Genomic DNA, 14,074 nt, shown 5'->3' on the forward strand with positions numbered 1-14,074 from the left:
TGTCTTCTGCTTCTGATCCTGGGCCTAAGGGAACAAAGGCTTACCATCCTGGAATCCAGTCTTCAGCAGCACCTGTAAAGACAAAGAAAGAACAGGTTAGCACTACGGTCTTCAGTGGCAGCGCATCTCTTACCTGGTCCATCGGCTGTCACAAACGCCTCGCGCTGCATTCCGGCATCTGAAAGACAAAAGCTTACCAGCTCTTCGCACGCTCCGGAGGCCTTCGGCGCTGCATCCCGCATCTGAAAGACAAAAGAAGGTGCGTTTAAAGACATTGGGCAACTTTATTACTCACGTGCCATTACTCCTTCCCACGCCGAATCCAGTGGGTATTCCAGCACCCTTCAGCTTCTCTAAAGCTCCGAACTTGTACCTGCAAGATAAAAGGGACAGTTAGTGCGCATCGTGAAGCAGGCTACAAGCGCTTACTTACGTGCTTCCAGGCGCTTCTATTCCTCACGCGGGTTCGATCCTCAACTCTCATCAGCCCGCCATCCGCCATCGCCGGAACCCTGCAAAACAAGAGATATCATTACAAAAGACTTTTAAGACATTTGAAGTGCCCAGAACTTACCGTTCGTGCAGTTAACGACGGACAGCAGTCCTCTGAGGTCAAGAGGCCTGCACCCTTATCCAGTGAAGAAACTGGTTATGGCACCCTGCCCCGAGGCAGATGGAGAGCTCGGCGTTCACTTACCTAAGGTGAGGGTGTTAACCTTTGGGGTTCTACAGGAGAACAGAAAGGGAAGAGGAGAGAGGCACCCAATAACCCCAGTTCATTAATCCCATATTTTCTATCTGCAGACATCTTACTCTTCGAGTCAGACATACAGTGCACAGAGGTCCAGCCCAAAGAGCCAACCGTGTGTTACACATCACCTTTGAAGATACAGCATTCACCCAGTCAAGACCGGTGCCTCTGCGGGAATCAGGTGAGCGTTACAGTGGGTGAATGACTGATATGCAAATGGTTATTTCCCATCTGTGAAAGGTACACTGAGGCTTGGTGTCTGTCAAACCCCCTGCTAGACCAAAACCCCATGCACACATGAAATCCATGGCACTTGCACTGATGGCCTCCCCTTAGCAGACACAATAGGTAATTCCAATAAGGGATATCTTTTTATATGGACGAAGTGGAGGTGCGTCCCATCAACACTATAAGTTGGCTGAAAGGGCAATTGAAAGGGGTAAAAGCAGTAAAAAGGATGTAATGAGACGTATAATCTATCCTATGGCTCCAGTTGGCTACATGGATCAAATTCTGGACCCTCAGCAACAATCGCAAACTGTTCTGGGTCCTGAGACCAAGCAATCTCCTAATTTCCTTCCCTAAATAGTACCCTTATATAGCCGTACGCTCCTCTAATTCCAACTCCATGACAGTCAAATACTTCTCCAATCTGAGAGTGGGTGGCAGGTCTCTCTCCTCTGCAGGTGCCTGCCTCCCCAACAGGATCCATGCCCCTGTCAGACATCTGGAGCACCCTCTACAGTTCTGCAAACTGGTAGAAACTGTACCCTTCTACACCACTTTCCGTTCACTGGAAATGACCCAACTGCCGCAGTTACCACTGCTCTGATCCTCATGATTCCCACAGGTTCCCTTGCCCATCCTCCGAGTCAATACTACTGGAACCTACTAGCTACCTCGACTAAACTGGCAAAGTTTGGTATGGACTGTGCCGAGGGTCGGTGAGTATTTGCAGGACTTCCGGGTTTTCCCCTGGCACAACCAATCCCTTTTATGCATGAGTATCCCCTAAAGGTGTTTGATCTTGGCTGGGTTAGCCTGCGCTCCCTAGCTATTCTCACCTTTTGAAAACTGTTCTGCTGCGAAGGGCAGATCCTACTCGAATAGTGGGAACCAATTCTTCATCACCTCAAACCCCTTCCTGACTTTCTACAGCCTTCCCATGAAGATACGCTTTTTCCTTCACCTGCGCAATCGTGTGCTTTTAGGCACAACTGCTCCCCACTTCTTAGGGCTGGACTCAAAAGTTAGGGAACGACTGTCTAAAGCTCCTAATGTGTTAACCAACCCTTCTCTTTACAGGTTGTGGCTGTGTTTTCCTCATTTGTCACATTAGGAAACGTATTGTACATATGCTGTATTGTAGAGTATTGTGTGTGGTAACTGTTTTCGCATAACTAAAGTTTACTTGTCTCTATTGGTCTGCTCGACAGTAAATGTATAGATATCTTCCATATACACTTTTCTAAGAGTAATGTGTGGTTCATTGCTGTGTGTGCTCATTATGGGCTTCCAATCACTCGCACCCCTTCCGAGACTTAGTCTTGACCACCTGCCAAGCCACCTAGATTGCTCTGGCTTGTCCAGAAAGTTCCCCAGTTTCATTAAACCGAGGGTGGCCTCCTAAACTTCTGCCCATCAGATCAGAGTTTAGAAATCTATCTTAACACGCTCCTCTAGCACTTGTACACGCATAGGCTCCTCATTCCATCTCCTATGTATGAGCATGGCCCGATTGGTACAAGGCCTTGTTGAAGCATGAATGTAACTTACCGTTTCAGAATTGTTTTTCACCATCCTGTGTTCCGATTTCGGCTTGTGGCGCTTTGAAGCAGAATTTGGTTGTAGGATGAGCAGTACAAATGTTCACCTCGTGCGTCGTGTGGCAACTTGACATGAACACACTGGAGACATATTTAGTATGAGCAAGCAATGTCATTTTGTCTCGCATGATGGTAGAGAGGGCTGCTCAGGTGTGCGAGGGAGCATGAACGGACATGTATGAATTATAGTAAGAGTGGTGCAATATATACCAGAAGTGTAAGTAGCAAACAAATGATTTAAGAGTGGAACAGGGACCTAGTAATGATGGGCGGTTGGTATATAGCACACTAGGTGTAGGGGTATGCTATGTACCATCAAACAGTGCTGGATGAGGGAGTGGTGGGGTATCGATTGAATTTTCTTATAGAGATGATAAATCCCTACAGCTAACAGCAAAACATAATGTTCTGGATTGTTCTCAAGTTCCGGTCTCGAACCATATTTAACATAGCTGCTTCTTGGTTTTCTGAACCACTTGCCCGAAGCAGCGTCTTGTCCAGTTTCTTTTCTTATGGTGACATTCTTTCCCAAAAATCAAAACCTACCTGTGTCTGGCTTCAATCACTGAAAACAGGCTGCTATTGTTATTTGGTCATGAGCGAAAGTCAGCAACTCTTCGAAGGACACAATGGGCCTCATTACACGGTAGGCGGTGCCGGTAATTCCCTACCGCCCTACTACGAGGTCCCTCAGAGGGTCCCGTCCTTAACGTGTGGCCTGCTCAGGCTTTATGGACGGTTCCAGCTAAGGGACCTCAGAGCTAATAACGGTGCCGCAAATTGCTGTACCGTTATTAGCTCCTTCACCATTCCCATTGAGCCCTATGGGGGCGCAATGGGAATGGGGAATGGTTCCCGGAATGGGGACTTACCGGTCCCGCAAAGGTCGGAATAGACTGGTAAGTCCCTATTCCGGGAACTCGGACTCCGACGGCGGTAGCGGGTAGCCATGGTGCTAGAAGCGCCATGGCTACCGCCTACCGTGTAATGAGGCCCAATGTGTCGAATACCCACAAAAAATTATAACATTTACTATATTGAAAGTGGACATACGAACATTTTGTTTACATTTCTGCGATCTGTTGTTCGGAGCGGTTACTCGAGAGAATGGAACTTCCTGAAATTATGTAAACTCAAATATACATAATCTTTGTGCGATTAAAAACAGCATGTGTGCTGTATGCATAATGACTAATTCACTTACGTGCGAATGTGCAATTTGACAAAAAGAATTGACACAGTACGTTATGTTATGTTGAATGATATTTATACCAAGCAATATAAAAAACCGAGTGCGTAACTCATTGTTTGTTTATCTGTCTATTAATGATTGTTATTTGTGTATAGTTTAAAGAGGTGTGAATAGAGGTATGACTTTTTTTGACATATTGCTTACTGGTCTTGCACACCAATATAATCTGCGCAGATTGAGTTGTTAGATGGACCATATTGTGATGATTATTCCTCGAAGACCCACAACCATAACCTGTATGCAGGCTAATGATATCTGCACCACTTTGTGTGCTGTCACCATTGTATCCTTGTGCACCAAAAAGTGGGGGTTGGACGGATGGGAGCCGTACCTTTTCCATGGGCACTTGGTTCTCTTTTTGATCATTAATCTTACCACTTCCATTATAATGCCATCTGCCTGTGGTTCAACAGAAAACATTACTATCTCTGTCCTTATTTTCTGGTAGGGCACGCTATGGGAAACAGGTGCATCTGGTTCTCTATCCCATTGGGAGCTTTACCTACTTCATAGGGCTAGCCTTTCATGCACATCGTGGTCTCAACTACTCCCCCATTTTGTCATGTCTGTGTTCATTCTGATTGGTTTGTGTTTATGATTAGGTTTAATCCGGTTCTGAATTATATGGTAACTTGTTATATTCGATTACAGATTGGCTACTAAAATATGTTCTTTTATTTTGTTATCTACACAGCTACATTGAGCTTTATTGTACCGTTCCGCGCATGCCATAGTTTCCAGCTACCGTCGGATGGCTTCTTCAATCAACATTGGCGGATAAATATCAACAGCGCTTATTTAATAACCATTATGTCAGACGACCGACGGGGACCAATCTGCCCTTTGGTGGTACCAGCAATAAGGAGCAACTTGTCACCGTTTATGATGTAAAAACGTGCTTAAGCAAAAAAATGTGCGTCATTAGAAAGTTTTGCTGGTGAACATAAGGACACACAAGAATTGGAGTACAGGGATTGATTGATCGCTGATCGCAATCAGTGTATCATGAGGAACTTATAAAGACCATTCGAAGCAAGCGATGTTTGCTAGCTATAACTTGTATTGCAAAAAGATGTTGTTCATCTTGGGGACTTAATCTCTTGTGAGCAGTCTTTGCAAAATAAAAGCACTTGTTACATTGCATACTATGATGTTTTCTTAAAAATAAATGTTTTTCTCTCCTATTTGGAACAAGAAAGAAAAGTTTACGCGCTGTGAGAGGATGTGTTTGTTTATCTTCCCTTTTCTGTGTTAAGTAACGTTATGGTGGGGTGATGACGGGGACCGTTTGGCTATGCTGGCCATGAACGTCATGAAAATAGGTGGAGCATATCGTTTGGACTAGTGATGTCAGTTTGAGGGGTGGGCGATCTGTATTCGTGCTGCGAGGGCACTTGAATTTAGGGCAATGCATCAACGGATAAGATTAGCACATGATGCCTGTGCCCAACCTGTTGCTTTTGCATGTGTAATAAAAATTACGAAATCTAAGGTAAGATGCATGGGAACATTTTTTAACATTGATTAAAGTATGCTTAAAAATACATGCCCGAACGATTGGGATAATAACATTTTTGAGCGAACATCCCCTTTAATTGAGACGAACGTTCTGCAAATAAGTATCCCAACATGTGATAATAGTAAATATATATTGCTATTGCTGTGTCATTTAGAATTAGATGGTTTAGTACGGAAACATTTTCCAAAAATCTGGAAGTTGTAGAAAATTTCATCCGATTTGGTAGATTGTAGGGGCAAAATATATACTATGTCATTTATGTTATTCAGTAGGATGGGATTTACTGATGACCTTTTTCAGTTTTCAAAGAGCACACTTGAACATCAAGTCTGTAGCGGTAAGAATTTAGATGTATATACTAAAGGGAAATCTCCTAATAACACAGGAAACTGGGGAGTAAACTATATAATGTGACAGAGAGGTTGTTCCCGGTGGAATGTTTTTCAAAAAATAGTTATGCTAAATAATCATATTTCCATTAAATGGAGAATTCAGGCAATCATCACATTCATATCATTCTATTTTTCAGAAGAATATCATTTAGTTTGAAAAACATAGAGATGTGTTCAAATAACTCTTACAATCTTTAATTAATAGTATAGGAATATTTTAAGTGAAAAAGATTTTTATAAAACATACACATAAATAAATGACCAAAATCATGGTGCAGAAAGAACAATAATGCCCATTTCATCTACACACAAAACAAAACCAAATAAATGATACAGTGCAATCAACAGCATCCGATCCAGTAGATGTGCAGTTACACATACAAAAATACATCTTTCTTCGATGAGAAGCATATAATGATGAGAAGCTCTACTTCTTCTCACAACAGATTTGAAAGAAACACTCAAAATATATGTTTATCGGCTCATTTACAAAGAACAGGGTCATGTAGGTATACTGTTCCACGTGTTATTAATCTTTTTCAAGACCACACATTATTGGGACCCTGCCTGTGTGTGTAATTGAAGAGTGAGTTGGTTCCTGGCTACTTGAATTGACTACAGCAACCAGAATTCCCTGAGGCCATAATTGGTACTAAGCATTAAAACCTGAACAGACTGCCTCCCTGAAGATTGCAAGAGGCATGAAAGCGCTTGGAGGAGAAGATCTACTGGACTGTGGAAAGAAACACACAGCTGGGAACCAGAGTGCGCCCCTCACCAAGGCGGTGCCGGTATTTTACCGGCATGGACCAAGGTGCTAATAGCACCTTGGTCCACCCCTGTCCGTGTAATGAGGCCCTGTGTTTTGCTTAGAGCACCTGGGGAGACCAGTATCCTAACAATAGACATACCCACCCCATTTATTATTTGTCCGACTGTTAAGAGAGACCAATCCCATGGGGGGATCATTGTTGTGTTGTGAAAAAAATAATACAATGAAGGTGTTTATCCCAGCTACCTCTAAATGTCTAATAAATCACCTTAAACTTTTAATCCGGAGTCGCATGATTTCATTGTGTCAGCAGTGGGGTAAACAGTCCCTGACCCTAAGGTTCCACATAAGCAACTTTGTGGTCAGAAGAAAAACTGAATGCACACAGGAAAGCCATCTGATATGGTGACCCTGCCCACCAGCAGGGCCACATTGAGTGCAGCAGTATATGCTTTATTCAGTGCAGAACGCCCAGCCTTCCATGAGAGAGAGTGACCCTGACCCCACAGAATAACAGTTCTTCAGGGGACATACAGGAGAATAACCCCAAAGTCAAGGTTGGCAACTTAGCATACAGTTGGTGTAATCAATGGGCAATCTATATCGGGAATGTGAAGGTCATTATCCTCAACTTCAGTAATCAACATTGCCAAGTACAGGTGGCACAGCTCATTTTGCACCTGGTATGCGAGAATATACGAAGACGAGGGTACAAGGCCCTTAGGTTATCCTCCCTTCCAGCCAATTCTATATCAGGATTCTGCACCAGTGAGGCAGGCTTAACAATCTCTTCCGAACGTGCGACTGCTCAAAGAAATAATAGTGCACTACTCAGTGCCTTAGAGACTCTGACCATGGAAGAGGAATGGCTCCAAAGACAAGGACCTTTCTTTAATGGAAAACAGGACTTGGAATATCCTGCAGAATAGAACCTCAGAGAGACAGATAAAGTAGATACCAACTTTTGGTTCACCACTCGTTTCAAGGAATGGAGAAGGTCTAGGCCCATTCACATCTTAGAGCTGCTCCATTAGGTCTGGCAAAGACTGAAGACCATGCATTACGATGGTTCTACTGGCCTGGCATCTGTTAGCAGCTACAAGAATGCTGCCCCACCTGTCCAATATGCTGGAAGATGACAGTGGCCAATGCACAAAAGGTCTGTTATAACTATCCTTGGTCACTGATGTGCCATGCTGTAGAATCAGACATTGTAGGACAGTTGGATCCATCACAAAGAGTGGATGGATACATGCTTTCTTGTGATCCTGCATTATGCTACCAGGTATCCTGAGGTGTGTCCCCACCTGGTCTAACATTAGCCAAAACATCTTGAAACATGTGCTCCAACACTTTTCCCAGGTTAGGAAGTAAAGTATCTGCTGAAAAATCCTCAAGCAGATGTAATTGTGGGAGGCATCCATAAAACCTCATACGACCTGTTAAGGAAGCTGGTTAACAATTGTGGGATGAGCTCAGATTAATTAATCTCATGGGCACTGTTGCCATCTGGAAGGCTCCACAGGCCTCTGCCAGGTTTTACTCTTTTGAATTATTGTGGGATCAAAATCTTCAGAGCAAGAATACAACCCAATCAACCCATATCAACCCAATCGATACTGGACAATTTGTGAAGAGACCTACAATTCTGATAACATCGATCCATACCATCGTTTGGAGACATCTTCCTGGCATATTACAAGGGCACTGGCGTGCCTGTCTTTCCTTTTAGGGTTCCTCTTTTGAGAAAGTGTGACACACGGGTGACCTTCAGGGGTGGAGCCGAAGTGGATTAATACTGTCATCTTCAACTTCAAACTCTTACTGATTGAATCTGCATAGGGGTTTGTCCAACCTGTTTCATCTTGCCCAAGTCTCGTCCCTTGAGTTTGACCTGTTGAGGTTCCTAATTCCTATTGATGACGTAACATCTTCATTTGGTTATGGTCTCTCTTGGTTTCACTGAAGAATTTGTTCCCAGAGTTGGAGTTCATTAGGTACTACCAGACATGTTGAATCTTCTCATAAACGGATTAAGAAGGAATTTTGATTCCACCCTTTCTCTCCTAGTGGCAGTATATTCAGCAGGTGACTGCTTTTGTGATTGACTTAAATGGAATCTAGTATCTTAGCGAAAAACTATAAAAATAATATCTTATCTAGAAATATTGTTCGAGAATCTTGTGGACAAATAGGCTAATCTTATTCATATTTTGATGGGCTAATCAATGAACTTAACTTGTTCATATTCCAATGAATTACTTGTAGTATAGCAGACACATTAGGATGTTTCCAAACTGTAATTGCAATTGACCTCCCATAATGGTTAATGTGCTATGGAAGCAATTGGCCTGTTACAAACGAAATGAGAAATTGGACTGTTATATTTGGGGCCATGTCACCTGGCTCCCAAGTCCTAATGTTTATTTGCTTGTACCTGACTGTGCCTCCTCTTGTTCCATTACGAACCGAGGCTCCTTAGGACTCCATAGCCCATGTATCATATAAAGGGTTCTAACCCCACACACCAACTATTTTAATCATAACATGGCGCCCGAACGGTGAACACCCGAGCCTGGCAGATGGACCAGGCAATTGTTTCATATTTTACAGTCAGCATCAATGCATTACGTACACCACGCAGAGCAACAGAGGTTTGAATCCCGGATCTGCGCTTAGAAACCAAACTCAGTTACGATATTAGGCCCGTTATAAAAAAACAATTAAATAATTAAATAAATACAGCATTGCTCATTGCTGTTTTAACCACACACTTGGGTTTTGCAAAATTCTTGTAATAGTCCGAGTCCTATGTTTAGACTATAGATGACTCCATCAAGAACCCTTATACCTAGTGTAATTCAAAGGAGTTTATGTCCAGGATCAAAATGTCCAACTCAATATATTATATCCACAACCACAGATGCAACCCCAGGTGAACATGACGTCCCTAATTCAGGTAGATACTGGCATTGCTAAAATGGCGATCAAAGAAATGAACTCATTTTGTGATCGGCGTGAAGGCCGTTAGTCACAGTTCTGTATTTACAAATTGTTTTGGATTCAGCCTTTCGTAGTGCTTTTTCTCTATCTCCCCCTATGGGGTCTTGTGGTATAGTTATCAGCCACATAAATCTCATATCCGCCTTATTATCCCTTTCATGGTATTTTTGCCAATGTACAGACAAAAGTTATTTTGGGGTCTTCTTTATCAATGCAAGCAAATGTTCACTAATCTGGACTCTCAACTCATGGATCATGGTGCCAATATAATCTAGTCCACATGGACATGATATTTTTTTAATTTTTTTTTAAAACTTTATTTTTGAGATTTTCATACCAATGGCATACAATTGCACAAACATGGTGCACTGTCTAAACAACAAAAGGAGGAAAGGAGGGAAAGGAGAAGAAGAAGAACGGAAGGAGAAGAAGGAGACAAGAAAAGAAGTTACATAACATTACCCACTCACGAGTTCGCCCACAGAGCCGCTCCCCCCTCTCGTGTCCACAACAACAAATCTCAATACATTCTTTGCTCAATGCCGACTAGATTGAGATCAGGAGTATGTAGTCGCTCTCAGTCTCAAAGCCCTAGTTCAAGTGCAGGTGTTTTCGGAATCAGATGATTCAGTTCTATTTAGTAGATATGCAATATTTACGGCCCCCAGATGTCAGGGGGGCGAGCATGTAATGGTAGGGTTCTTATAAATTCACTCTCTACATCTTGGCAGCATGTTATGTCTTTCCTCCAGTCTTCGATTTTTGGTAATGGGCCACGGCTCCATGCCATGGCGATTCGTCTACGGGCCAACACCAGCATGAGGGCCGCTAGTTTACGGGACGTGGGTTGCAAGTGTTTAGTGAAGCCTAGGAGGGTCGCCAATGGTAGCAGAGTCACCTGTTCACCTATGATATCAGCAGGTATTTGTAAAACTGAGACCCAGAAATGCTGAATTCCCAGACAGACCCAAGCTAGGTGAAAAAAGTCTGCGTGTGCCGCCGAACAACATCCGCATTGGGCCGAAGCTTCGGGGTGATGCTGGTGCTTCTTAACAGGTGTATAGTATGTTTGATGCAGAAAGTTGAAGTGTATTAGTTTATAGCGGGTATTTACTGCAACTTTTTGAGTTTGGCGAAGGATATAGGACCAGTCTTCTGCGTTTATTGACTCCTGAATGGCAGAGTCCCACCCTCGCTATGTTTTAGTATTAGGTAACCCGGTGTCTGCCACTAGGGATTTGTAAAGCAGCGAGACCAACCTCCCCTCCCCCTGCGCCTGGATGGTGTTGTGTAACAGATCCCATGTAGGGGGTTGTTTAGGAAAGGAGGAGAACATTTTGTGTAGGGTGTGGCGTAGTCTAAAGTAAAGAAAGGTGTCTAGGGAGGTGTTTCCACCTCTGTCTTTGGCCATTTGTGGCGTTAGGAAGGCAATAGATCTGAATGGCAATAGAGGGGAATATCGTATGGTCACGCAGTATTTAACATTCATCTTTTTCCAGATTGTGTATGTGGACAGAACCGTGTTTAGCGTGTTGTGCGGGACTGGGATTTGACTTATAATAACGGCACTGAGCAAGTCAGGTGAGGCTAGGGCTCGTTCCACCTGTACATGTGTGCGAACGAAATGGGACATGTACCAGTAGCTCAGGAAATGCGCCTGGGCCGCCCAATAGTATTTTTCTACATCTGGGAGCGCTAGACCACCTTTTGACGTTGGTAGCACTAGAGTGCTATATGCAACACGTGCAGGTTTACCTGCCCATAGTAGTTCCAGGACTGCAGACTTGACTTTCTGGAAAAAGGATTTATGGAGGAGTAGCGGAATATTTGTGAACAAATACAGAAGCTTAGGAAGGATGACCATCTTCGTCAAGGAGGTCCTGCCCCAAAGCGTTAGCGGAAGCGTTTTCCACCTATGTATTCGGTCCTGGATGGAGTTCAACGTGGGGACATTGTTATCTTTATATATATCTTGTGGTGATTACGTGACATATAAATACCCAGGTAGCGCACCTTCGAGTTCTCCCATTTAAAACTGTGATCGTCTACAAATTACGTCGTATTAGGGGCCAAGGGAAATACTACAGATTTGGAGTGGTTAATTTTTAGACCCGACATTTGCCCAAACCTTATCACTTTGTGCATTACAGGGTTGAGGTTCTCTTGGGGGTCGCCGACAAACAGTATGACGTCGTCGGCGTAAAGGGAGACTATCAGTTTGTGGGGACCTAGCTTGAGACCCCTATGTATTTGGAATTCTCATAGTCACGAAGCCAATGGTTCCATAATAAGGGCAAATATCAGGGCAGAAAGTGGACATCCCTGTCTCGCTCCACGCTCTAATGATATGCTCGAGGACCTAGTGTTTCCCAGAGTGACATACGATCGTGGGTCGTTGTACAACAGAGACACTAACTTAATGAAGAAGTTGCCAAAACCCATCTGTCTCAGCGTTGCTAGCATGAATGGCCATTCCACTGAGTCAAACACCTTCTCGGCGTCAAGAAGCACTGCTATTGCCTGCTGTGTTGGGTCTAGGGTCTCGATAACGCTGAACAGCTGTCTGATGCCATAGGTAGTGCTGCGACCCGGGATGAATCCGGCTTGATCTCCAATTATAAGAGCCGGCATAAGAGGGAGGAGCCATGATGCGAGAATTTTTGCAAGGATTTTATTGTCCAGGTTGATCAGAGAGATCGGCCTGTACGACGCACAGTCATCTGCGGGTTTGCCGGCTTTGTGCAGCACCATTATATTGGCCTCACGTAGTGTGAGGGGAAGGCTTCCACGTTCAATAGATTCCTCATAGATGGGGAGTAAGAGGGGGGCCAGGAGAGCCGCGTGGGCCTTGTAAAACTCTCCGGTGAGACCGTCTGGTCCCGGTGCTTTGGAGCTCGGAAGGGATTTTATAGCGTCCAGAATTTCTTCCGCAGTTATTGGTGCGTTCAATGGTTCTCACAAGACAGCCTCCACACAGTACAGCTTGGTGTCGCTGAGATACTCCCGTAGAGATTTAGGATCTGAGTTTCCCCTGGAGCTGTACAGGTTCTGATAGAAGTCAAGGAACGTGTTGACGATGTCCTTTTCCGAGTATACCAGCTGCCCTTGTGCGTCTTTAATGTATTCCACGTGGGTTGGGATTTTGTCTATTGATATTAGCCGGGCAAGCAGTGCGCCTGGCTTTTGACCCTCTCTGTATTGTCGGATCTGATGATTGTGGGCGAGGAATTTTAGTTCCCTTTCGGCTGTTTCCCTGAACTTCAGGAGCTCTTCTTTTAACTCTGCCTGGATTTGAGAGCTTGCTGCTGTGGAGGCTCTCAGCTCTAGTGCCTTTAAGTGTTGTTCACAGTTAGAGAGTTCTTTACGGATCAACTTTAATATGCCGTTTTCTTTAGTTAGGAATATGCCTCGTACGATGCACTTTAGTGCTTCCCAAACGGTGCTGGTCGAATCGACAGAGTCTTGGTTTATCTCAATGAAGGCTGTTATTTCTAGGCGCAGTTCATCTGCGAAGACTGCATCCGATAGTGAGCTCGGCTTGAATCTCCAGTTTAGTCCGGGAACTGTAGTGCCTGCTAGGGAGACATCAAGCGTGACCATCGAGTGGTCGGAGAATGTGCATGGTAAAATTTGACTCATTCCCCAGGAGAACGGACAGTGGGTGGATGCCATGATGTAATCTATCCGGGAGCTGGTGTTGTGGACGGGCGAGTAAAATGTGAAGTCTCTCGCATCACGGTTGTACTGTCTCCATGTGTCAGATAGACCAAACGCTTGGCATATCTCTCGAACTTGAGTGCTGGCTCTGGACGGGTTCCCGGTTGTATTGTGAGATTTATCGAGTTTGGGGTCAATTGGTGTGTTAAGGAAAGCTCCCCATATAATGGTTTCTACGTTGATCTTTCCCAGCTAAGACATCACCCAGTTGAAGTTGTCGGATCCATCAGTGTTTGGAGCGTAAGAGTTTGCAATCACCACTTCCTTCCCTGCGATCTTCCCTCTCACTAGCAGGGCCCTCAGAGTCTTTCTGTGAGTCAATTAGACTAATGTTTGTCCTTCTGTCAATTAAGATTGCAACCCCTCTGGCATAGGAGGAGTACGATGAGAAGTACCTATGGCACCCCTAGGATTTGGCCCACTGAAGTTCCGACATTGGCAGGAGATGGGTTTCTTGGAGTATGGCGATGTTGATTTTATGTCTACAGAGATACTGGAAGATTCTCCTATTTTTCGCTGGTTGATTGCCGCCACGAATGTTCCAGGTGGCGATCTTAAATGTTGTTGTTGCTATTGAGGAGGCCAGGTAGGTTCTTACTCATCAGGATGTGAGGGTGAGACTGGTATCTTGATCCATTGAAGTGTCTGAAGGGCTTGACTTCCGAGCGATCAGCGATGTGCGGCATGATTGTGGTGGAATGAGAGTGTGGGGAATAAGGCGGTTGTGCAGAACTCGGTTCCCTCCCTTGTGTGGGCAACCCCCAACTGGCCCACGTTAACCCCCCCCTTAGGAACAGAGCTGTAAACATTGCTGCGATAGGGGCGCTAGTAGCCCACCAAGA

Source organism: Ambystoma mexicanum, chromosome 7p, assembly GCF_040938575.1.
Source record: "Ambystoma mexicanum isolate Mex_15411 chromosome 7p, UKY_AmexF1_1, whole genome shotgun sequence".
Lineage (NCBI taxonomy): Eukaryota > Metazoa > Chordata > Amphibia > Caudata > Ambystomatidae > Ambystoma > Ambystoma mexicanum.